Below are 25,958 nucleotides of genomic sequence, written 5' to 3' on the forward strand. Positions count from 1 at the left end.
CTCAGTCGGTTACGCGTCCAACTTCGGCTCAGGTCATGATCTCACAGTTTGTGAGTTTGAGCCCTGAGTCGGGCTCTGTGCTGACAGCTCGGAGTCTGGAGCCTGCTTTGGATTCTGTGTCTCCTTCTCTCTCTGCCCCTCCCCCACTTGTGCTCTGCCTCTCTCTCTATCAAAAATAAATAAAATACTTAAAAAAAAGAATTAACTAGTCACATCTGAATGAACTTTGTACATATAAATTACACAATACATTGTCATTGTGACAATGACATGAACTGACGACCAAGTGCCTTAGATACCATTAAACATATTAATTCCTACAACAAACAAAAAAAGGAAGAAAAGAAACAAAAAAAAAGAGAAAGAAAGAACGAAAGAGAAAGAACCCACAGGAAGTGTCAAGCCCTTGACTATAATAATAAACACAGGATCAGCATTTATGGTCTCTAGGCTGATGAGTGTATGGGTGGTTATTAAAATGTGTGGGGTCATTTATCCCCATTCTTTAACAGCATGCTCTGTCACTGAGAAAAATCTGATTTAATGTTGCATCTAATCATTTCTTGCTGGAACGAACAATGTTAAGGACAATTGAGTGTTAAGAAGGCTTTATCATTGGGCTTTTTGGATTCTCTCTCTCCTCATTTCCTCCACACACCAATCTTAACGTATTTGTCCCAGTTTTTATCAATGGGCACAGGGCTACCTCTTTCGCCTTCCCTTTCTCGCCTCAACGTTCTTCAGTATAATGACAAATCCTAAGACCAACTCGTGGTATTAAAAAAATAAAGCCTTTGCATCTCGCTAGCTTATGTCCTCACAGGTGCCAGAACAGAGAATGCCTCGCTGCACAGCTTTCTGGGGGTGGGATAAACTGGTGATAAAGTTGAAACCAAAGGAGAGAAGCAGAGGAGATGGGGGCGGGGGGGAATGAACAGTGATTTGCACCTTTTCAGAATGTATTTCTTCTCCATGCCAAATTTCACTTCAGTGCTGTACTTCTTGGATGTGGACTCAGGTCGGCTGCCCTTCTGAGAGCAGCATGGGATTTCAGGGACTCCATAACGATTTGGCATTCCACAATTATGGCCTATTTCAGATTGCATTCTCCAGAATGTGAGAGCAGGACGAAAGGATTTCAGACTCGTCCAAAGCCTTCAGGACAATGTCAATTAAAACAAATTATTTGGGATTTGATGGAATGCCAGATAACTGGTTGCTTCAGCACTGAACGAATAAATAAACAACTCCGAAGATTAATTCTGGGTGGACTTGAGCCAAATCTCTTAGACCCAGACTAGTGGGCTGCAGACTATCAAATGAGATTTCTTCCATCAGGTATTATGAGAAAAAAAAAATGCCCACATGAAGTGTTCTGAGAGCGACTGACAGACACAGCATGCAAGAGTGTAAGAATATATGGTGTTTCCTCTGCTATATTACCTCCAGCCCAGATTATTCTGAAAACACAAAGAGTGCCAGAGGGGCTAAAGCTAAAAGGGCTTAGTGCAAAGAGTGATATGAGAACTTTTTTTTTTAAAGTTTATTTATTTATTTTGAAAGAGAGAGCATGAGCAGGGGAGGGGCAGAGAGAGAGTGAGAGAGAGAGAATCCCATGTAGGCTCTGCACTGGCAGCACAGAGTCCCAAAAGGGGCTCCAACTCGCAAAGTGTGAGATCATGACCTAAGCTGAAATCAAAAGTCGGATGCTTAATTGACTGAGCTACCCAGGCGCCCTGATAGGAGAACTTTTTTTAAGGAATTATTATTTAGAAATGATTTAAGAAAGTATTGCTTGTGTGGCCAGAAATTGGTATTTTTCTCAATATGTTAGAAGGCTTCTCTACTCTCTCCCTATTTTTCTCTCCAGTGAAGAAAGGATATCTTATGCTTAAGAGATGTCAGAACTCATTAAAGGTTGGCCTATTCACTCTCTGTCCAAATAGGACTTTGGCTTTGCAATCTCGCTAATGGTTAGGAACATCCTCATTTGTGCTTCAAATAATAAGGTTCTTAAAATATCATGAAAAGAACTCTAATCTGGGTAGAGCAAGCAGGAAGTAAATGTTCTCAAGCAGATGCCTGCTGAGCAATCCTCATGAGAAAGCAATCCTCATGGGGATTCAGCCCCCGGCATGCAGGATTATCCAGGACAGAGCTTCTCAATCCATTTGAGGTAGGGGACCAGGTTTTCTTTTGATTTCCAACGTCCACTCTTTTGCAGACTCAAACTTCTGCAAAATCTAACAGAAATGAATTCCAAAAAAAAAAAAAAAAAGAAAAAGATATGCAAAGTACAGGTCCCAAATTTTTCTTATCCGATTCAACCATTATAAAATTCATCTATCAAATTGCTCTCAAAGTTCCTAAGAACTTGCTCTCATTTTCTGTACTTTGTCCCTCGTGGATGAGTAGCATACAGTTCACAGCACCCATCCATGGACTCACTGACAGATGCGCTGGCCTTCTCTTACAACCCAACTTCCCACAATTCCCCCCAAGTTTTGGCAAAGTAGGAGCATTCTCAGCTATTTCCCAAAGTAAGCGCATCAGAACTTACTAACAGGTATTATCTCGAATGCACAGAGTGGAGAGAGGGTCACCATGAAAATATAGGTTATTTTGAGGGCAGAAAATTCTATCTGAATCTCCAGTGTAGCCTATATACCCAGCAGTAGCTCAATAATATTTGGAAGAAGTAGATTTGGGAAGGACTGGAATTCACAAAGCCAAACTGGGTTTTTTGTTTTTGTTTTTGTTTTTTTGCAATGGTTAGAGACTTAACATGTTAATAGTAGTTGTAAATCTGCAAACATGGCATTTAGTCACACGATCCTTTATTTCAAGGAGTAGCTCGTGGAGATACGTAATCCTAATCTAAAAACTTTCCTTCTTTCTGATTTCCCTACCACTTTGTTTCCCTTGATCCTTCTGTTAGAAATATATATAAATCCCTATTTTCAATTGTCAAATCCAATTCTTCCTATAAAGTTTGCATCATATGCCCCTTCACTGGTGAGGCTTTTCATTTCCCAGGTTGACATGCTCTTCTTTGCCTTATTGGAAATGCTAATCAAGCCCATTTCTAGGGGGCTTGGGAGGGCTAAATGGGGTTATCAGTACAGAATGACTAGAACACTATCTGGCCCACAGTAAGTGCTCAGTGCATGTTAACTATCATTAGCTACCATCATAGCATTCAAGTCTTCTAACATCTGACGAGAGCTACAGCAAAGTAGCATTTGGAACATGAGCCCCTCCTTATGCACTCAACTTTGTATCCTCCAGAACAAGGAACATACTACCTTCTAAGGTGCTTATATAAGAGGTGCTCAATTAATATTTGCTGCATTGAACTAAGCAAGACAAAAACTAGAGAAAGAGACACAATGAAACAAGCAGTTTTCCTAAGTATCTAATCACAAGTCAGCACTGATGACTTCACAGCATTTAGTGTCGGACCATGCAACGAACCAATTCCTGCTTCCAAATGTTGAAAAATTCTATATTAGGTTCTAATAAGGAATGGGTAGAACTGAGTCATTTTTAAACTTCCCAGAAAACTTCATACTAGGAGCAATATTTTTCTGGAAAATTTTGTCATCACAGAACTTCTTTGGCTACTTAACAAGCGGCTTATGGTTTTCTAAATTCTAAATCCATTAACTTGGAGGCTTGAGTTTGAAAGAAGGAATTCTCAAGAGCTGGTATACTGCCATCAATCCAACTAATGTTCTTCTTCCCACTAGCTAGGAGTCTCACTGCCATCCCTGAGGAAAGAAGCCCCCTTTGTGTCCTTGTCTCATGACCACACTGTCTTCCGCATGGGACTTAGCCTTCTGTCTTCTCTTTGCCATCATTTTTTGGATTGCAATGTAAAGTCAAACAGCAATTCAACAGGAAATAGACTGAGCCCAGAAAAGGCTACATTTGGCAATCCCAAATTCTGAGAAACAATGGTTTATTGATTGATTGATTGATTGATTACTGGATGGATAGGAAGGGAATTAGAAAAGAAAAGCATTCTCCATCACAGAAACTATGAGCTTGCTTTGAAGAGACAAACCACCACAGCATTGCCTATGCCTTTGCAGGATCTTCAGTATCTTAGATGGTTTGGTTTATTGCTGCTATCACTCTGGATAATTTCTCACCAGGGGGCACTTCTGAGGCTTACTTAACAAAAGTCTTCTGAGGCTCTGAGTCCACAGCTTCCCAAACTCTGACGTGCATGTAAATCATGCAAGGTTCTTACTGAAATGTGGTTTCTGAGGCCATGGTCCTGGGTGGGGGCTGATTCTGCATTTCTAACAGGCTCCAAGACAACAACGACGCGGACATAGACCACACTTTGAGTAGCAAAGGTCTATTCCCTAAGACAGTGAAGAACAGAAAACAAGTATTCTCCATCATGCCTTTGAAGAATAAAGATTAAGGAGAATCAATCACAATCCTTTAAATTACAGATGAAAAAGAATGTTCTCCATGAATATCACTAAATACTGGAGCCAGTTACAGAGAAAGCTTAAACCTAATTAAGCACTGAGTATCCAAGTGTTTGGGTTGTTTTGGTAATTAGTCTAAACAATATTCCAGGAGTCCAGATTTATCTACTTAGTCTCTCTCCATTGACTCAGTGGCCCCAATGATAGTTTAGCTTCCATTTCAATGTGGGCTGTGTAAAGACAGAACAATGAGATGGCTATATTTAATTCAATTAAAAATAAAGTTTCAAAAAATGGCCCTGATTTGGATCCCTAATTTCTATTCAACTTCCCCATTTTAGGACACAGCATCGAGTGTGAGGACGAAAACGCTTGCCAACTCAGTCCCGTTTTAGTGACAGCAGATTCTGGATACTTATGTCTCCTATCGCTGTACAATACGGCCTAATAAAGTCGAGCCAAAGAGACTAGATTTCATTTCAGAGCAAAGGGTTCAGCCATAAACTTTTGCTTTCTGGCTGAACAGAGCCATTCCAGCCGCAAGCATAAATTCTGCTAGTTTTAGGTATCAGGGTGATTGGGAAGCCAAATGGGTTATTTGTGAGCCAGGTATCCAAGGCAGAGGCACCCGCTTTATTGTGTATTCATTGTTATCTGGAACATCTCTTGCCAGCTACAGAATATTTTCACAGGAAGTTAGAAATGACTTCAGAAATTCCCCTCTGTGGCTTCCTGGAGTGGATTTTAGGCCTCATCAAAAAGACATTTGGTTCAGAGATTGAAAGTGGGCAGCTTATAAGTTGCCGAGGCATTTAGTTGGGCTTAGCAGTTTCCTTTTAAGGGGGGCCATGGTCCTCATTGGCATAGCAGTGTAGGAAGTACCAAAGCACAGGCAGGCTCTGGGTTCAAATCCTAACCTCCCTGCGTGCCCCTGAGCTAAGCTGTATAACCTCTCCCAGGCTCAATGCTTTTACCTGCACAATGAGAGCAACAATAGCACCTACCTCCTAGGAAGACAGTTGAAATGAAGGGACACATGTAAAGTGCCTGGCAAATGTGTCAAGTGCCCTTGTGCACTAAAAGATGGCATTTACTGAGTGTGTACCCTGTAAAGTTCTATAAATGTCAGCTATCATTATAAGTAATGAGTGACTGTGATGGTGATGATGGTGATGATGGTGATGGTGGTGATGATGGTTACAACAGTGATGGTGATGATGGTGATGGCGGTGATGGTGATGGTTATAACAGTGATGGTGATGGTGATTATGATGATGATGATGGTGATAATAAAGACATTTCTCCAGCTCACACAAAGAAACAGAGGTCAGTTAGTTGGATGTTGGGTTTGTGATTCATGGCTTCCTATTGCTTAGCTGCTGCTAGAAGAGCCTGGAACACTGCTGACTATCAAATGATCCTCTGGATTGAGGAGAAAAACTAAGAAGCTTGAGTTTGTCCCCAAAATGACCTAGAGGTCCTCCCAATCCCTCACCTTTCCTAGTGGCCAGCAAGTTCACTATAAATAAATACGATGGTAAGACAGATTAGATATTTGAAGAAAATAATGGTCCCCTAAAATAGGAGATGGGTCACATGTGGATGGAGCCTGAAGCTGATGGAGGAAGACCCAGCCTGGCCTTTGGAATGGATACCCAAGCCAGCAAGATCCTGATGGGTAGACTGGGCTACCCCAGTCTTCTGGTTCCTGGACTTGACTTTTGCCCACATGCCTCAACTGGGGAATCTCTATACCGTACTCTTATTTATCATTCTCCTTCCTAGCAAATGGCTTTGCTCCTTACTTCCAGCCTCACCTGCCAGATGGATTTGGAGCTGATACCTGGAGTATCCTTGGTCCATAGGATGGGCATACCAATAAACTGGTGTTTATTAAAACATTATTTTTTTAATGTCTATTTTTTTGAGACAGAGAGTGCATATGAGTGTGGGAGGAGCAGAGAGAGAGGGACAGAGAGAGAATCCCAAGTAGGCTCTGCACTGTCAATGCAGAGGTGGATACAGGGCTCAAACTCATGAACTATGAGATCACGACCTGAGCCCAAATTGAGTCAGACACTCAACTGACTGAGCCACTCACGCACCCTTCAAACATTATTTTTTAAAAATACTTGCTCAACTCATATTTGGAGTAGAGGCTAAGCACTCGTGGGGACATAAGAGAGAAGAATGATCAACTGCTCAGAGTCTTTAGCCTCTACTACCCTTATAATCTATTTCTGGCCCCAATTTTGCAAACTTCCCTCAAAAAAGAAAAAAAAAAGCTTTGCAGTTAAGTGGATTTATCCTTTTTAGTAGGCAATTTAGAAAATATCTGTTGTCAGGGCGCCTGGGTGGCACAGTCGGTTAAGCGTCTGACTTCAGCCAGGTCACGATCTCACGGTCCGTGAGTTCGAGCCCCGCGTCAGGCTCTGGGCTGATGGCTCAGAGCCTGGAGCCTGTTTCCGATTCTGTGTCTCCCTCTCTCTCTGCCCCTCCCCCGTTCATGCTCTGTCTCTCTCTGTCCCAAAAATAAATAAATGTTGAAAAAAAAATCAAAAAAAAATATCTGTTGTCACTTGGGGGAGAAAGCCCATCCCTTCCACTCCAAATTGTTTACCAAAGTATTCCTTCCAACTGCAAACTTCATGCCTCCTGAGAAGAGTTCTGGAAGGCATGTTTTCTCCTTCTGGTTGTATTTCTAGGAAAATGTTAGCAATCATTATAATTCATTATTCCCCCAAAACTGTTAGGCTAGCTCTCATCCTGCAGTTGGTATAGACTTGTGATGACCTTGTTTGGGCAGGGACAGGTCTCTCTGTGCCTCTAAGTTCACTGGTCCCATAAGCAAGGTCAAGTCAATAGTACATTTCAAGCCTCCAGGCACAAGCTGGGAGGTTGCTAGTCTCTCTGAGTTCTCCCCAGGTAACTCACTCTAGCACACAGCTTTTCTCCTGTAGGTCACTCCACTGTAAGGCTCTGTGTTGGGCAAGGCTGCACTAGCTAGCTGGGCTTTCATTACATATGGGGAACAACAGTCAGTGAGTATCCATTCACAGAAGAGGCCTGGGAAAAACCAAACAGAGGCACCCAGTTTTCACCTGTAAAAGCTTCTAGCTTAGGGGGCTGGGGGTGGGGTTTTTGACAGGAAGGTTGAAAGGGTTGAAGGAAGCGGTGTCATTTAGACCAATGAACAATGCTCCTGTCCTGGAAAGTGTACTCAGGCAGAAAATTCTGCTAACCTTGTATCTCACTACAAAGAGTTCTGGAGACCTCCCCCAACATCAGTCATTTACAAAGATGTTGGCAACACAAAAGTGTAAGCAATATAGGGAGGGATACCTTTATGCCACCCTTGAGATTGGTTTTATATTAGGTTCACCCCTCTATCTTCTCCCATCAGTGATTCAAGCCCAACCCAGTCTCAAGTCTCATGGCAAATAGCAGCCCAAACAGTACCACCCACTCCTAAGAAGGAAGAAAGAGGCTAGGGGCCTTAACACACTGGCAATCATTCCAATAATCATCTATATTCTCACACATTTTACAGTGGGAAAATATGAAGCTCAGAAAAGTTGAATAAGCAGTCCAAGGTCCTACAACAAATTATGTCCTAAATCAGTCTTTACAACTTTCTCACTGCCCAGCCCTCTACTTGTTACACAGCTATACAAGTCCCTTCACATTTCACAAGTGAGGGAGAAAAGGCAGAGTGAGGGCTATGCTGGAAAATTTGGAACATGGTGGTCCATGGATGTATCTGCATAGGGAGACACTACCCAACATCTTTGGCCAAACAAGCCTAATACTTAATCTGAATTCTGAAAGGGGCACCAAGTATTCCTCTTTTGTTGCTTCCTTCCACACTAGTATATTCAAGAAGAAAAAATACCCAACCACTGAAAGAAATGGCCTCTTGCTGACAAACTTTAACTAAAATAAGAAACCCAACAGAAACTCTTTCTTAAATGATACTTACTTTGTCACAGTCTAGAGAAAGGAGAAACTGATTAAATCCATCGTACTAAAAAGCAATGCCATAAGTATGAAGGCTAGGAATAAACACAGACTTCTCTTGGTAGACTGCCAGCAAGGAGCTTTTGCACACCAAGATCAATGGGCACAGATATAGATGTTATTTCTCAATGGGCAGAGATTGCCTATCTACTGATACAATATGGGAAAAAGGGAGGAAATGCTATCTTTTACTCATATATGTCAACTAATTCCATCTGCTTCCCACCCTACTTCCCATCCCCTATGGCAAATAAAGCACAGCACTGAGGCAGGGAACCTGCATTTCTTAGAACTTCAAACCCTAATAAGTGGGCCTGAATCACTCTTGTTACCCTGAAATACAAGTGGCATTAATGATAAAAACTAAAAAAATTATACCCAGTTGAAAGGTTTTATTGCACACCATTTTTCAAGATGGCAGATGGATGCCTAAATTGATCTCAGTGTCATTTTACTGTTGTCCCAAAGTTTCTCTAAATCAGCCAAATGAGTTTGAAGTTGAAATAGCCACCTCATATTGTTCTACCAGGAGAGGCACAGGAGTTTGCCGTAATGTAGCTTGCCATATTATGTTATCTATAGCTTCGGATGAAAAGGTGGATAATCTCAAACCCATCCCAAAGAGAATGATTACTGAATATGTTAAAAGGACCCGATGATGACAATACCGTCCCATAGGCAATATTCTCCTGGGTCTGACTGTAAAAGACAATCTAAAGCACTATCTGGGTTTTTGGTTCTGGATAAGGTGGAATAAGTACTCTCTGCCCTGCATATTTCACCGAATGCATCTCTTAAACCTTGACAGAATGCATGCAGTAGCCAGTTGAAGACCCTGACAAGTGAACAATAGCAGGCAGATTAGAGGAAATGACCAGAATTGGAAGTATCACCAAATCGGCAATGAGTTTACTATTATTTTTCCTCTCCATCCTCCAGCCTGACCTCAGAACCTATAAGCGAGGACCAGGATGTGGACAGAAAACTCCAAGAGAAGCTACGGTTCCGGCTCAAACACCAGTAGAAGGAATTCCTAATACTCAGGAAGAATGGGAGAAATCATGTTTTCTCTTTTTTTTTCTTTTTCTTTTCTACTCTTTTCTAGCACCTGTACCCCTAAGGCATCCAGTGGTGGCAGTAGCAGCTGTGGCAATGGGAGCTGGAAGGACATGAGCGGTAGGAGAACCTCCACTGGCTAGAGGATCTGAGGTCCCAGAAGAGTGAGAGACAAAGCCCTGTTGCTTCTTGTCATTGTCATTGTCTCCCCCTGGGTGGGCACATAGGAGCAGGAAATGTACAATAAGCAGGGAAAGTAAAGCCCCAGCTTTCTGGTCAGAGGCTAAAAAGAGGAGGAGGCTGACAGCCATGGAGGCTGACAATTCCCTGGATGATCACAGAGAAAGAGGATTTGGGAAAGTTGCCTCTTACAATCATTTCTGAACTTCTGGGCTTACCCTGAGCTGTACATGGATGAAGCTGGCCCTATATACAGCATATATAGATTTTGAGAACAAACTATAATATAGACTATTGCCCAGTCTGAGACTGATGTGAGACAGATCCAAAGAGCACTGCCAATGCTTTGAAATTCAACTGACATTGGAATCACAATCCGTAGAAGCCTGGTCAGAACATGCAGCCTAAAATCCAACAGGTTGATTACATGTCAAAATAAAATTATCAACATTTTTTCTAAGATCAAAATAGACCCAAAGTTTCAAAATAAAAAAAAATCAAAATGTCCAGGATACAATTAAAAAAAATTACTTGGCTTATGAATAAACAGGAAAATCTCAACTTGCATTCATCCAATGCCTAGACACCACAGATATTAGAATTATCTAACAAAATCCATAAAGCAGCTATTTTAAAAACACTTCAACAATTAAAGGAGAAAACTTTTGTAAAGAATTAAAAGACAAAAAGCCTTAGTAAAGAAACAAGATAAAAATGAGAATCATATGAAAGTTCTAGAGTTGAAAAATACAATAACACACTCACTGGATGGGTTCAGTAGCAAAATGGAGATGGCAGAAGAAAGAATCAATGAACTTGAAGTTTGAAGCAACATAAATAGTTCAGTTTGAACAACAGAGAGAAAAAAAATTCTTTAAATGAATACAGCCTGAGGGCCCTGTGGTGTATTAGAAAAGGTCTAATATTTGTGTCATATGAATCCCAGAATGAAAGCAAGAGAGAGTATAGAGCAGGAAATATATTTGAAGAAATAATGAACAAAACCTCCCAAATTTTACCAAAGACAAACCTAGAGATACAAGAATCTCAGTGAGCTCCAGCAGAATAAGCCCAAGGGAATAATGTTCAAACACAGTGTAATCAAATGATAGAAAACCAGAGACAATAAAAAAATTTTTAAAGCAAGCAAAGAAAAATCACTCATTACTTATAGGTTAACAATAATTCAAATGACTACAGATTTCTCATCAGAAACAGTGGAGGCAAGAAGGAAGTAGAACAACATTTCAAAGTACTGGAATAACAGATCTGTCAACCCAGAATTCTGTATCCACCAAAAATGACCTTCAGGAATTAAGATGAATTAAAGACATTCTTGGATGAAGGAAAATAGTATCTGTTTCCAGCAAACTGCTCTAATGGAATTGTTAAAGAAAGCTGTTCAGACAGAATGGGAAGAATAACAAATGGAAAGCTGGAATATCAGGAATGAAGAAAGAACAACAGAAAGGGGAAATATCAGGATAAATATAAAAGATGATACTGTTCTTTAAAATATGTTTAATGGTTGAGGGGTGCTTGGGTGGCTCAGTCAGTTAAGTATCCGACTTTGGCCAGGTCACGATCTTGCAGTTCATGAGTTGCAGCCCTGTGTCAGGCTTTGTGCTGACAGCTGGAGCCTGGAGACTGCTTAGGATTCTGTGTCTCCCTCTCTCTCTCCGCCCCTCCCCTAACTTGTGCTCGCTCTCTCTCTCTCTCAAAAAAGAAATTAACATTGAAAAAATGAAAATAAAATAAATAAAATATGTTTCATGGTTGAAAGTAAAAAAAATTATAGCACTGTCTTATGGGGTTGTCAGTGTATATAGATATAACACAACAACAACAACAACAACAACAACAACAAAAATGGGGAGGGTAAAGACACCTATAGGTTCATAAGGTTTCTACATTACACCTAAAGAGGTAAGTCACTGAATCTAAGTAGACTTGAGAAGTTAAGTATGTACATTACAATCCCATGGCCAATCAATTACAAGGCCATATATATATATATATATATACACACACACATATATATATGCAATAAGAAATACAATAGATAAAATGGAATACTAAAAATGTTCAAAATAACCCCAAAGAAGAAATTAAAACAGATGAAACAGACAGAAAACAAATAGCAAAATATTAGACCTACATTATAGATCGTCTAACACACCTTTTAACAAACAGATTCACAGAATGGAATTTTAAAAAAAATCACCCAACTATAAGTTGTCTAGAAGAAAATCACTTAAAATTTAAAGATACAGTTTGGTTTAGACAGAAAATGATGAGAAAAGGTGTTTTCCCTGTGAAAACACTAGTCAAAAAAGAAAGCTTGAGTGGGTTTGTTAACATCAGATCTGAAGTCTACTAGACTTCAGAAAAAGAGAATTACCAAGAATATTAGGGACAATATGTAATGATAAAAAGGATCAATTCACCAAAAGAAAGAAAGAAAAAAAACAAGAATGCAAATGTATATGCATTTAACAGAGTTTTAAAATACACAAAGCAAGACCAGACAGAATTAAATAGACAAATCACAATTATCTTTGGAGACTGCAGCACTCTTCTCACGGTTATGGGTAGAACCAGCAGACATGAAATCTGCAAGGGTGTAGAAGGACAGAGCAACACCACCAAGTGGCACGGATTAATGCTTGATGTTCATAAAGCACTCTATACAACAATAGCAGAATATACATTCTTTTTAAGGTCACACGGAACATTCATCAAGATAGATCCTATAAAACATACTTTAACAAATTTAAAGGACTTGAAATTATACAGAGTAGGTTCTTTAACCATAATGGAATCAGACCACAAATCAGTAATATCAAAGTAAGAGGAATATATCCAAATTAAGCAACACACATTTAAATAATCCACAGGTCAAAGAAGAAGTCTCAAGTGAAGTTGAAAAGTATTTCTAACTGAATAAAAATCAACATACAACATATCAAAATTTGTGGAATGTAGCAAAAGCAATGCTTAGAAGGAACTATATAGCATTTAATGTTTATATTTTTTAAAAAGGAGTCTCAAACCAATACCCTAAGGTTTATCTTAAGAAGCTAGAAGCATAAAATAAACCCAAAGCAAGCAGAAAGAAAACAGAAAAATTAAGAAAGTAATAGACCCAAAAGTTGATTCTTTGAAAACACCAGCAAACTTTACATGTAGTAAGACTGACAATTAAAAAAAGCATAAATTACAAAATCAGGAATAAGAGAGAAGATATCACTACAGACCCCATAGATGTTAAATGGAAAATAAATTGAAAACTATGAACAACTCTATGCACATAAATTGTGTAACTCAGATAAATTAGACTAATTCCTCAAAAACCTCAGATTGCCATAATTCATCCAAGATTAAATAAATAACCTGAATAGAGCCATAAGTTTTAAAGAAATTGAATTAGTCTTTAAAAACCTTTGGAAAAAGAAATTCAGGCCCAGATATTTTCACTAGTGAATTCTACTAAGCATTTAAGGAAAAAATTACACCAAATTCTACACCCTTGCAGAAAATAGAAGAAAGGGAAGGGCTTCTCAACTCATTTAATGAAGTCAACCATTACCCTGATACTAAGACCAGACAAAGACAGTATTAGAAAATCTACAGAACAGTATACTCACAAGAGTATACTCACAACACATACACAGAACACCTTCATAAAAATATTAGCGAATACATCACATTATGACCAAGGGGGGTTTATCTTGGAATGCACAGTGGCTAGTTCAATGTTCTCAAATCAGTCAACATAATTGACCATATTAACAGTCAGAAGAAGAAAAATAACATGATTATATCAATCGACGCAGAAAAAGCCTTCAGCAAAATTCAGTATGCATTCATGATTTAAAGAAAAAAAAAAAACCTCTCATCAAATTATGAATGGAAAAGAACTCCCGCAATCTCAAAATAAAGGCATCTACAAAACACCTATAGCTAGCATTATACTTAATGGGTAAATACTGAATATTTTCCCCCTAGGACTTGGAAAAAACCAAAGACCACTACTCTCACTCTTCCTATTCAACATCCTTCAAGAAATGCTAGTCAGTGTAATATGGTTGCAGGATACAAGGCCACATAGCAAAATAACATGTATTTCTACATACCACCATTGAATAATTGCAAACTGAATTTTTTTAAGATGCCATTTACAGCAGCTCCAAAAATTGTAATAATTTATGTATAAATCTAGCAAAAATGTACAGAACCTGTTTGCTGAAAACTACAAACACTGATGAAAGAAGTTAAAGATTACCTAATAATGGAGAGACAATGCTCATGGATTAGAATCCATGTTCATGGATGCCAGTGCTCCCCCAAAATGGTATATAGATTTAACAAAATACCAGTAGGATTTTTTTGTCGATAGGTAAGCTGATCGTAAAATTTACAAGAAAAGGCAAAAACACTAGAATAGCCAAAGTAATTTGAAAAATGATACATTTGGAGGAATCACATTAGCTAAGGCCAATTTTAAGCCACAGAGGATTATGCCCAGATGTGAAACTAACGGAATTTTTCTGATTGGATTTTGAAGTTAATTGGGGCTCATAGAGACTTTCTTGCTTCCATATTCTTCCCTTTGGAATGGGAATGCCTGTAATTGTTATCCTATGGTTGTCCCATCATTATATTTTGGAGATAGAATGCTTGTCTTGTAGTTTTACAGATTTGTTGATGGAAAGGAATTTTGCCCCAGAATGGATCATACCCGGAGTCGTACCCATACTAATTTTGATGATAAAATTTGGGACTTTAGAGCTGATATTTAGATGGGGTTCTGAACTTGAATTGGTGCTGCAGGGTTGGTACTTTTTAAAATATTAGGATGGGGTAAATGTATTCTACATGTTTGATGGATACAGAATTTTAAGGCCAAAGGGCAGACTGTGGTGGACTGAATAGTGGCCCCCCAAGATATACCTGGAACCTGTGAATGTTACCTTGCATGGCAAAAGGGACTTTGCAGATACAATTAAGATCTTGGGATGTGAGGTGGTTCTATATTGTCCAAGATGGCCCTAATTATAATCTCAAATGTTCTTATAAAAAAAAAAAAAAAGGAGGCAGATGGGGATTTGATTAAAGACGAGGAAGTAGGAAATGTGATATTGGAAGCAAATGCTAGAGGGATATGAAGAAGTAGTCACAAGCCAAGAAATGCAGGCAGCCTCCATAAACTAGAAAATGCAAGGAAACAGATGCTCCTCTAGAGCCTCCAGAAGGAACCAGCCTTGCCAACACCTTGACTTTAGTCCAGTGAAACTGATTTCAGACTTTTGGCCTCCAGAAAAGGAAGAAAAAAACATTTGTGTTGTTTTAAGCAGGCAATTTTTTTGGTAATTTATTATAGCAGCCATGGAAAATTAGTACATGTGGTTTCATTTCTCTTAGGTAGACACCTAGAAGTGGAATTTTTGGGTCATGTGGAAACTCCATATTTAACATTTAGAGAAAACCCCTAAAATCTTCAAAATTAAACACTTTTATCCAAGAAAGACAGTGTTAAGAAAACGCAAACTCAAGATACAGACCCGAGAGAATGTATTTACAAATCCATCAAGATATCCAGAATATATAAAGAGCTCTTAAATTTAACAGTAAAAAGCAAACAACCCAATTGAAAAAAAAAAGGCCAAACACAGATAATACCCAATGCTGACAAGGATGTGGAGCAATTGCTGGTAGGAATGTGATAGGGTACTTTGGAAGACACTTTGGTGACTTCTTACAAAATTAAACATATTTTTGCCATACCAGTTGCTCTCCTTGATATTCACCCAAAAGAGTTGAAAATGTATGTCCATACAAAAACCTGCACATGGATGTTTACAGCAGTATTATTCATAATTGCCAAAACTTGGAAGCAACCAGGATGTCTTTAGATAGTTGAATGGATGAATTTACTATGGAACCTCCAGACAATGGACATAGGGAATATTATTCAGCACTAAAAAGAAATGAGCACTTAAGCCACGCAAAGGCATATAAGAATGCAAAAGAATATTACTAAGTGAAAAAAGCCTATCTGAAAGGCTACAGACTGTGATTCCAACTATGTAACACTCTGGAAACCGCAAAACTATGGAGATGGTTAAAACATCAGTGTTAGCCAGGGATTAGCGAGGAGGAAGCTTCATCAGTTGTAACAAATGTACCCACTGTCAGTAATGGGGGAAACTATGCAGGTGTGGGGCAAGGGGTATTTGGGAAATCTCTGCCTCCACTCAATTTTCCTGTAAACTGAGAACTGCTTTAAAAAATAAGCCTATTTTTAAAAATGGGCCAAAAACCAAAAAGGACAGACAGATAATAGAGTAGCAGATGAAGAGATGTTCAACATCATTAGTCATTAGGGAAATATACATTAAAACCACAATGAGATACTCTGCACATGCAGTAGAATGACTGAAAAAAAAAAAACTGACAATCCCAAGTGCAGACGAGAATGCAGACCAACAGGAACACTACACTTGCCTGGAGGGCATGACAAATGGTACAGCCATTCTGGAAAAACACGTTGGTGATTTCTTTTAAAGGTAAACCCACACTTACCCTCTAATCCATCGATCCTACTTCTAGTATTTCCTCTAGAGAAACGAAAACTTAATGTCCACACAAACTTCTACACAAATGCTTATATCAGCTCTATTCATCATCTCTCCAGACTGGAAGCAACCTAAATGCTATCAAAGGAATGAAGCGACAAACAAGCTGTGGCACATCCATGAAATGCCATGCTATTTAGACACAGGAAAGAATCAAATACTGATACAATAACGTGGGTGAATCTCAAGGGAATTATACTGAATGAGAAAAGCCAGTCTCAAATGGTTACATCCTGTATGATTCTATTCACAAGACTTCCTCAAAATCACACGATGAGAGTGACAGAGAACAAATCAGTGGTTGTCAGGGGCTAGGGGGCCGGGGAGGATATGAATGCACAGTGAGAGCATGAGTTTATTTGGGGGGTATTAGAACTGTTCTGTACCCTGATTCTGGTAGTGGTGGCACGACTCTACATATGTGTTAAAATGCACAGAGCTGTGTACACACATGTGCACACACATCAATTTTACTGGAAGTTAATTTTAGGAATAAAATGAAAGAACAAGATAGCCAGATAATTAAAATTGCTTCTGAATCTTGGTGGGACTACATACTTGAAGCATTTTCCTGTAATGGAAAATGGCCAGAAGAAATGCTAGGTAAATGTGACTGGATTTATGTCCCAGTCTTGAAGACATAAATTCAGAGCCTTACCACTGTGCCCAAGTGGTTTGTGTTACTTAAATATTTGTACTTTAATCAGAAGGAGCCTGGACCTCACGCCCTCTTTACTGATACCACCTCCGTGTTGGAAATCACCATAGTGCATTCTGACCCACTGGTTCCTCCCTCAACCAACCAGTCATCCTCTCCCTCCCCTGTGCAGCCACAGTGCTTGACTTGGGCAACGAAGTCTCCCACATGCCAAGGCTTTAGGGATGATAGTAACTTTTTCAGATCATGGAGGGAATGGGGCAGACATAGGTATTGCCTACCATTGAAAACTATCTGAGTTTTCATATTACATAGTTTGGCATGGTTGGGGAAAATGGAGGATACCACTTTCACGAATACTGCAAAGTGATTTCTACTCTTAGAAGCTATCGATTTGAATACAAAGCCAAACAATGTGTATATCAAGACATTTCTCTCAGGGAAGCAACACGTAATAATGGGAAAAGCACTGAGCTGAGCACTGAGCACTGGGTCTGGTGGAGTTCTGGGCCCCGCTCTACCATTTTCCATTCGGCTGTGCAACTACAAGTCAGCCGTCTTCCTGTTTCCTCTTTTCCTGTCTTCCTACTCTACACATGAGGAAGGGTCAGAAATGCTGGCTCCTTTGACCAAATGATATTCAATAAGATGCTTTTGTATCTGGTCAAATAAAAAATAATTTAAGTAAAAATGTATACGTTATAAACTATAAGGTGCTATGCAAACTTAGGATACTATTATAATTTTAAAGTTGATAAAATACCACTGTATCAAATCACTGATGTGTCTTTAATTTGCACCCCCTAGATATGTAGAGTAGTAGAGAGATTCCTCGTTCTTGTTCTGGGCACAGATTTATACTCGGTATCACTTTAGGACAATGATAGCCAGTAGATTTCCTAAAGGAATCTGCAACTTTATTCCTCATGGTTTCATAGCGTTTTGAGACTTTTGCTTGAAAAATCCCCAATGGTATGTGGCATCCATAAAATCTAAGTGAGAAAATTCCAAGTGGGGGAGGCCAGGAGGATGCAGCCTGTGAATACACGTAGTTAATTAAAGGGTGATCATCTCCAAAGTGGATAGTTTTGATGTTTGTGGTCAAGAGGGCCTTATTTCACATTATTGACAATATACTGGCAGTTGATAAAAGCCAGGGTGAGTTGTAGCCTCTCCTGGTTTTCACGGTGAGTCCTGGCCACCTCAGCTCCTGTGGCTCTGTCCTCACTGGGCATGGGGCTCTGTCTCTATGTTATGTAATTTTTCTGTGCTGCCTTTCCCTTTTGTTCAGTCTGTGCCAAGAGCCAAATAAAAGAATCCATATGTGATTACGGCTATAAAACCAAAAGGAAAATATTAGACAAAAATTTAACATTTTGGGGTTTCTAAGTTTGTTTTACCTTTAATGCTAGGCAGACAGTTTACACAAATCATTTTGCTGCAAAGTAAAGAGTAATGAGTTAAATGTGTTCCCTGTCACCATCAATCATGTACGTTTGCCTTTGATTGACCAAACATATAAGACACATGAAATGACTTTCTAATCATGTTAGGGGGAGGGAGGGAGGAAGAAGGAGAGAAAATCGGGAGGGAAGCATAAGCCTTTTTTATTTTATTCAGAAATTCCATTGACATTTTCTGGCAATCTTCTAACATGCTGTATGGGCTTCTCTTTGCTAATAATGTTTGCCTTGAAATTTGTAAAGGTCTAAGAACTCTTTAATTCAATGTTCTAGAAATTACCAGGGCCAGGGGGGAAACGAAATCCCTGTTAATAGTTCATGGATTAATTCTCTCTTTATTTGAAATCATTTGCAAGGAAGTTGCCCTGTTTTCAGGTGGGCGTTAGTCATCTTGAGCACAGTGGATGGCATTAGGGGAGGCAGGCTGAGCCGCTGAGCCGACGAGATTCGAGGAGGGAAAAAGAGGATGCACAATGATGCTGACCCAGATGGGATACTGAGGTTTAGCAAATTCATTTCAGTGCATGGGTGTTTATTTTGATTTGTGAATTTAAACAACACACTGACTGGATTTTCTGGCAGTCGAAATGCTTTGTAACCAAATGTAACCAGCCTCCTGCGTCCTCGCCAGGCTTTGTATTTCAAGTTTCTACATGGAGTCCAAGCTCTTTAATTTGGCAAGGGAACTACCTACACAGTAGCAATGGAAGAAGTTTTCAGCACCAAAATCACCCCAAATTGTAATTGTGATCCTGGCCCCACCTAGCTGTCTGTCATAAAGTTCTGGCCAGGAAAGGCTAAGGCCAATTTATTCATTTATTTATTCAACACACATTTATTGAGTACCTATTGGGCATCAGGCGCTGTTCCAGGCATTGGGGATTCAGCGAGTAGCCACAGGCTTCACAGCGTTTACACTGTCTCAGAGAAAAGAGGCAATAAACAATGCCACGGAGGAAAACAAAGCCAGAAGCATAGATAAGGCCATAGATGTATGGGGTTCTGGAGGGGACAGTGATATAAATCTTGAAAATGTTATCCGGATGCTTTTACTATGGAAACTTTACTCACCCCACGAAGCCAAGGAGAACCTCTAAATCCTTCCTGGAGAATGCGGTGAAGTGGGACATTTATTCCCTGTAGGGACCCTCAGGAGCCCCAGAGAAATTTATGAACTTAGTCACTTTCTTCTTGATTCTCCTGCATTTTACAGGAAAACTGTTGAACTGCAAAGCATCTCTTTATTAGAGATATGCCATATTAGACTGGAGAACTCAACATGGTAGAGATGTCAATTCTCCCCAGGGGAGCCCAGAAACAGACCCGCACATACACTGATACATTAAAAAAAAAAAAGGGCTCCTGAGGTTCTGATAATGTGTGGCTTCTTAATCTGGGTGCTGGTTACATGAGAGTTCTGAGTTTGTGAATATTTAATAAGCTGTCCTTTTATTAGATGTACATTTTTATGTTTGTATATTATATTTCAATTAAAAATTTGTTTTCAAGCCCTTTTAAAAATGGACTTCTACTGTTTTAGAGAAAGGTCTCACTGAGAAATGAACACTAAGCAGAGACATGAAGGATTTGCTAGGGAGAAGCCATGAAGCTACATGAAGGAAGAGTGTTTCGGCCAGAGGAATAGCATGTGCGAAACGTGCAGACTAGCTGAAGCAGGTGTGGTTGACAGTAAGGAGCAAGAGAGCATTTACAAGATGAGGCCAGTGAGGATTGCTTAGGACCTAGAGACCTTGGTAAGAATTTTATCTTGGTGAGATGAGATGCCTTGGTAAGATTCATGCAGAAGGGTGACAAGATCTGGTTCACACCTGCGAAGGACTGTCCTGGATGCTTTACTGAAGATACACTGGAGTGGGGGAGGGATAAAAACAGAGCAGGGAGGATGTTAGGAGACTGGTATAATGCTGGAGGAGACCGAGGATGGTGGTGTGGATCTGACAGGAAGAGTGGCAGTGGTGAGAAGCGCTCAGATCCTGGGCATATTTGGAAAGTCAAACAGAGAGGATTTCCTGCTGGATTCAATGTGGTGCAGGAGAAAAAGAAAGAAGCTAGGGATGACTCCAAATATTTCAGTAATGGCATCACCCACAGTATAATGGGAGGAGACAGGTTTCCAGACAAGGAACTGGAATTCAATTCCGGATATGTTAGGTCTCAGATGAGATAAGGCATTCAAATAGAGATGCTGAGTATCAGTTAGACAGATGACATTGGATCCAGGGAGAGGTTCTGGATGGAGAAATAAATTTAGGAATCCTTGGGGCATCTGGGTGGCTCAGTCAGTTAAGCATCTGACTCTTGATTTGGCTCCAATCATGATCTCACAGTTTGTGGGTTCGAGCCCTGCATGGTGCTCTATGGTGACAGCACCAAGCATGCTCGGAATTGTCTCTCTCCCTCTCTCTCTGCCTTTTCTCTCTTTCTCAAGAATAAATAAACGTTTTAAAAAATGGGAATCCTCTATATATCTAGGATTTATGAGAATAAACATGTGAGTATATTTGTATTGGGAGCTGCTCTCTCCACTGGTGAGGGTATCTGCAGAAGTCCACTGTCATGACACCATTTGTGCTTAGGATGACACCCAAGGGTATGAAATAGGCAACAGTTTGGCTCTCACTATCTAACTTGCACTACGTGGATTTTCTTTGCCAGACAAACCCTCTACTCTGATACCATTAGCTTCCCCTCCTAGAAACAGAAAGCCACCTTGACCTCAGCCTTATCCGTTGCAGCCCTGGCCCCCTTTAAGAGATCCTGTCACCCACCTTGCTCCTGTCCACACAGGGTTGAGCCCTGTTTCTAGTATGTCTCCCTCACCTGGGTGAACACCTCAGATCTGCAGAGCTCATACCTACCAGCCAATAAGAACTGTTTGTTTTCTCCCAGGAGCATCTACTGAAGTCAATTAGCTTTACCCCCTGAATACAGCAGTGAGTGATGTCACTTCCTTCTGGAAAGCCTGGGGCATTTCCCCAGCCTGACTCATCCCAGCCTAGGTTCACATGTCTTGATGCAGTGAATTCTGCCCTTATAGAGCTGGCCAGAAAGGCCATCAAGACCCAGAGAATGGGGCTTGCAAATGTGTGCCCATACATCCCAGTCATAACAGAAGCTTCCTGAAGCTTATGAGTGCCTCCTAGCCATGAAGATGACAGTGAGATTAGCACCCTGTCTGGAATACAGGAGGTATTCAGGAAATCTCTACCAAAGCAACCGTTTCCATAAACTACAGAAAGCTATGATGCTGGCACTAGCGAAGGTCCCCCTTACCATTTACCGTATTTCCTCTTGGTGTACCCAAGGACCTGGAGACAGTTTGTTTGGTCTGAGACATGAATTTGTCAATTCTAGGCTTTCTGCCCTCATACAGGTTGCTGAACTTCTCATAACCCACAGCGTCTGCCACTGGAAAGTGGGGATGATAATAGTGCCAGTTTTGGGTTCGGTCACTGTGAGAAGTAAATGTCTGATGTACATAAAACACTTAGCCCAGGGCTGGGCACACAGTTAGAACTCACTATAGTTCAGCCATTATTACAGTCTTGATTTATATTTCTAGCTCCTAAACCATAATGCATTCACACATGCATATAAGAAACACATCTGCACATAAATACAACCCAAAATAAAGGTATTAAAATGATTCATTTGGCTACAAGTAGCACCAGGACTATGTATTAATCTTACTATGGTAATATCAATAATGAACAAACGTTTTTCATGCCCAGCAAAGTCCACTGCAGCCAGGATATGCTCTGAAGAACATGGACCTGATTTTCCTATGGCTTCCTCACTCAGAAATAGAAAATGTGACAGAGGAGACCGTGTTGTGATCAATATTAAGTAACATTTCACCCACAAATTCCAAAGCTTGTAAAACAGGGAGAAAAAATACAAGAAGGACATCACATACTTTTTCCGGTTTCCTAATTGATTCATTCAACCAAGAAATAATTACGGAGTGCATGCCATGTTCCAGGCTGTGTCCGTGTGTGCGTGCGCACGCATAAATGGTAGCTTAGCAGAGTTAAAATAGTTGGCAATCCTGAGAATGATTTAAATGTGCTAAATCTGAAGACTCCGTGTAGAGTGAAACGACATGTTAAGAGTTAATCACTCTCTAAATTATATACAACACCCACACACACAACTTATCATGTCCAAGGACAGCTAATCCTAGTAAGAATAATAGCACAATTCACAGAGATGGCAGGTCAAGCCCCAACTTGAAACCACATCTGCTGAAGAGAAACTTAAGTATTACATGCTAGAACTCTAAAACCAAAAGAAAAAGAAAAAAAAAATCAATGGATCTTAAAATACATCCAAGGGAGGAAGCCAAGTAGAGGGTAAGTGTGGTCCGTTATGAGGCAATGGCAGACAGGCTAAATAAGTTCATTGTCTTTGTCTTTACGGAAGACCTTAGGAAGATTCTCATTTGAACCTGACAGGTGGATGGGATCACCTGGTTAACACATAGATGTAGACAAGTCAAAGGAACCAGACGATCACCTTCACTACTTAAAGGAACCCAGGGCAAAATCTGGGTGCTGCTGGGGAAAATGCTTAGCCTCTCATTAACAGGCTGCTGGGTCAGAGGACCCTTGACTGGCCAACCCGTGCCTCTTTTGTGAAGGTATTGGCTATAAGGTTAGCATGAATTTGTTAAATAAATCCCAGCACACAAGCAACTGCGGAGGACATGCCTTGAGGGTTAAGCGGAGCAAATTAAATACAAATAACCAGGAGAAAGTCTTTAACAGTAGTTAGCACACTTGAATTCATTACCCCCAAGGATGTTGGCTAAAAATATAGATTCCCCAAAAGTTTAGATCAATTATGAGATGACATCTCCAAAATGGAAGCTAGGCTTTCAGGAGCAATGAGGCCCCAAGGTAAGAAACTTTGCAAGTGACATTGTTCAGGAGATAAACAGGTGTTCCTCATATTTTCCTGGTACCTCTGGGCTGGGTCTATTTTGTAACCCCTGCATACCAGTACCCCATCTCTCTTTTGTTGAACTTTGTTGTCCTTACTTCCAACCTTGGCTTTTGGTCTCATGGACACGAAAATCCCAGTGGGAAGCCACCGTGATTCTACCTTTGATATATCATAATTTCAGTCTTGTTCCTCTTTCTTCTCTGCTCAACAGAGGCAGAGTACAATGCATTCTGCAGAACCAAGAAATAGACGCTGTACCTGCCCAGGGCAAGGGACAGGCTGAGCTCACACTCCACGTTTGGCTTCCAGAAACGCTAAGTGTTCTCAAGGGATCAAATGTGCCAAAGCCTCGTCCCACCTCCCTCCATCCTCAAGGCCTGCCTGTCTCTGTGGAAGTGCTAATGAATTGTCTGCTGTAGGACGTGGGGGACACTGGGGAAGGAAGCACGTTTCTGTAAACACTCATCCATTTATAGATTCTCTTTTCCATCTTCCCACCTGCCAAATAAAAAGGAGTGAAGGCTTTGTGACCTATGGAATGAGAGATAATACATAAACATGCCAAGGAGAACATCATCATGGTGTTTATTATGACCTAAAAGAGACAAGGATCGGGGGTTTGGAGGGTAAGTACACGATGATGACAGAACGGGAGCACATGCTTAACACTGTCCTTATTTTAAATTAAAAAAACCTATATGAAGGTAAACCTTGTTATTTCCAGGTCATGTGCCTTAGCAAATTCCAACACAAAGACCACCTGAATGTCAAGAGGCCATGTTCAGAGAGCTACCTCCAAACACAGAGGAGTTGGCCCCGGGCAGAAATAACACAGTAACATAACCCTAGGAGGGAAATGTGTTTTCAGTTACACCAGGGCCTGGCTGGGCCTCTCCCACAGGCTCTTCCTAAATAGGAACTTGGCAGTGGGATTAGCTGGGCTGGAGGGGACGTCCTTGGCTCCAGAGGTGAGGCCCTTCAGGGTCTTGAGGAAAGTTGGACAGAAGTTCTTTCTCCCTGCTGGTAATAACACTGAAGAATCAGCGTCACATCCATTTTATTAATTTTCTTGACAGGCAGCTCTAGTTTCCATGCAGGCACCACAAAATCAAAACATACGCATGTCAAGCGCCCCATGTGTGGTAGGGCCCTGCCAAGACCACGTTACGTCAACGTAAGGAAGCAGAGCCCAGGTCTCAGACCTTGTGCCTGGGCCTGTGGGTAATTCCCTGCTGGAGGAAACCACCAGAACTTGGTCGAATGAGCCAGGAGAGCTCTCTTGGTGACAGTCCTCTATCCTGGGGTCTGGGCTCCTTGTGTTGAATGTAAGAGCCGTGGGAGACACAAGGCTACGTCTGGCTTTGGGGCATGCCTCTAAGTCCAGCCACACAGAACTCCCCTGCCAACTCCATTTTGCCTGCATTCAGTTTCATCCAGGCAGGGGAACAGCAGCCTGGATTAAAGAAGCCATTAAAAAAAAAAAAAAAAAAAAAAAAAAAAAAGCAATGTCCTTATTTGTGAGCTGGGTCTGAGCCTGGAGATCCGTGGAGTTGATGAGGTCTTTGGGACCATAGTGAGTTGCAGGAATTTTTTGATCAAGGCATCCTTTGCTAAAGTGATTGAAGGGACTCCAAAACAATTTGTTCTTTTATATAAAGTATTATTATCTATAAATTGGCTAAATAATGTAAATTAGGTGGGTACAGAGGGTAAGGACCTAGAAAAAAAGCCTTGCTCTAATCACACAGCTATGGATGCCCAGGGTGAACACGCACATGGAGTTGGTCCATCACCTCCAGCCCCACCCTTCCCACTCATCCCTCTCACTGAGTGCAAGGCTATTTCCTCAACTCCCCCAAATGACTAACACTGGTACCAGACACAGCAGTAATGGTGGCAAAGGGCCAGAGGTCTTACACCTTTGACTGCAGAGCTTTGAGCCCCCCTTTGTTGGACCTCCTGGTAACTCATTAATTTCCCACTCCAATCACTACAAATTCAGGAAGGGGAATGAATGTAAGCCCAGATGCTGAGCTAATAGCCATGAATGCCAAGTCAGAAAGGCCCAAACGAGGCAGGTTTTACTGCACTGGTCTGCCTCTTTGATGGTCTAGGCCAGGAACAAACCAAGGATAAGGACTGGTGTTACCATTATCCCACAGTCTCCAAACTCTCTTAGTAGGGGCCTGGACTCTAAACACAGTGTCCTGGAAACTGTCCTGGCCTGGCCTGTGAGGACAGGGTTGGGTCTTTCACTGCCTGGGTTGGTCCAACAGGCAGGGTCCACTTTGGAGGCTCTGGGTGGCTGCCCAGTAAGCTCTGTGGGGTGAGCCGGCCGACGAGGAGCATACCCAGACCGCCCGTGTCACACGGTACAGGGCGCCGCTGCTGAGGGTTCGGTTCATAGATTCACTCTCCATTCAAATAACCATGGCATGTCAGCCCTGCTGGCCTCCTTGATTGTGCAGAAATAAATAAATGAATTATGTTGTTGGGGTTTGGGCTTCAGCACAAACACATGGTCTGCATTTATCCG

General features: G+C 40.8%; 1 protein-coding gene across 35 annotated transcripts in view; it reads right to left on the bottom strand.

Moving 5' to 3' along the window:
- Nucleotides 1-25,958, bottom strand: part of KCNMA1 (potassium calcium-activated channel subfamily M alpha 1) — a 733,580-nt gene that overhangs the window by 168,926 nt on the left and 538,696 nt on the right. The gene's annotated exons all lie outside the window — the stretch shown is intronic.

This window comes from Prionailurus bengalensis, chromosome D2 (assembly GCF_016509475.1).
Source record: "Prionailurus bengalensis isolate Pbe53 chromosome D2, Fcat_Pben_1.1_paternal_pri, whole genome shotgun sequence".
Classification (NCBI taxonomy): Eukaryota; Metazoa; Chordata; class Mammalia; order Carnivora; family Felidae; genus Prionailurus; species Prionailurus bengalensis.